This window comes from Neovison vison, chromosome 13, assembly GCF_020171115.1.
Source record: "Neovison vison isolate M4711 chromosome 13, ASM_NN_V1, whole genome shotgun sequence".
Taxonomy (NCBI): domain Eukaryota; kingdom Metazoa; phylum Chordata; class Mammalia; order Carnivora; family Mustelidae; genus Neogale; species Neogale vison.
The window spans coordinates 6,347,222-6,348,722 of NC_058103.1; positions in this window are offsets into that span (position 1 = coordinate 6,347,222).

Genomic DNA, 1,501 nt, shown 5'->3' on the forward strand with positions numbered 1-1,501 from the left:
TCCAGAGTGGTTGCACTAGTTTGCATTCTCACCAACAGTGCACGAGGGTTCTCTTTTTCCACATTCTCTCCAACACTGGTTACTTCTTGTCTTTTTGTTATTAGCCATTCTAATAGGTATGAGGTGATATCTCATTATGGTTTTGATTTGCATTTCCTTGATAGTAATGTTGAACATCTTTTCATGTACCTGTTAACCATCTGTATGTCTTCTTTGGGAAAATGTCTGTCTAGATCCTCTGCCAAGTTTTGAAAAGATTTATTTATTTATTTTAGATAGAGAGCAAGAGAGGGGAAAGGGATAAAGGGAGAGGGAGAAGGACATCCTCGCCAGCATTTGTCATTTCCTGACTTATTAATTTTAGCCATTCTGACTGGTATGAGGTGGTATCTCATTGTGGTTTTGATTTGTATTACCCTGATGCCAAATGATATGGAGCACTTTTTCATGTGTTTGTTGGCCATTTGGATATCTTCTTTGCAGAAATGTATGTTCATGTTTTCTTCCCATTTCTTTTTTTTTTAAAGATTTTATTTATTCATTTGACAGAGAGAGATCACAAGTAGGCAGAGAGGCAGGCAGAGAGAGAGGAGGAAGCAGGCTCCCCGCTAAGCAGAGAGCCCGACGCGGGACTCGATCCCAGGACCCTGAGATCATGACCCGAGCCGAAGGCAGCGGCTTAACCCACTGAGCCACCCAGGCGCCCCTCTTCCCATTTCTTGATTGGATTATTTGTTCATTGGGTGTTGAGTGTGATAAGTTCTTTCTCGATTTTGGGTACTAGCCCTTTATCTGATATGTCATTTGCAAATGTCTTTTCCCATTCTTTCAGCTGTCTTTTGGTTTTGTTGACTGTTTCCTTTGCTGTGCGAAAGGTTTTGATCTGGATGAAGTCCCAATACCTCGCTTTTGCCCTTGCTTCCCTTGTTTTTGGTGATATTTCTAGGAAGAAGTTGCTGCAGCTGAGGTCAAAGAGGTTGCTGCCTGTGTTCTCCTCAAGGATTTTGATGGGTTCCTTTCTCACACTGAGGTCTTTCATCAATTTTGAGACTATTTTTGTGTGTGGTGTAAAGACATGGCCCAGTTTTATTCTTCTGCATGTGACTGTGCAAATTTTCCCACGCCATTTTTTGAAGAGATTTTTTTCCATTGGACATTCTTCCCTGCCTTGTCGAGGATTAGTTGACCATAGAGTTAAGGGTCTATTTCTGGGCTCTCTATTCTGTTCCATTGATCTATGTATCTGTTTTTGGACTAGTACCATACTGTCTTGATGATTACAACTTTGTAATAGAGCTTGAATTCTGGAATTGTGATGCCACCAACTTTGGTTTTCTTTTTCAACATTCCTCTGGCTATTCTGGGTCTTTTCTGTTTCCATGTAAATTTTAGGATTATTTGTTCCATTTCTTTGAAAAAAAATTTGATAGAGATCGCATTAAATGTATAGATTGCTTTAGGTGACATTGACATTTACACAATATTTGTTCTTCCAGTCCAT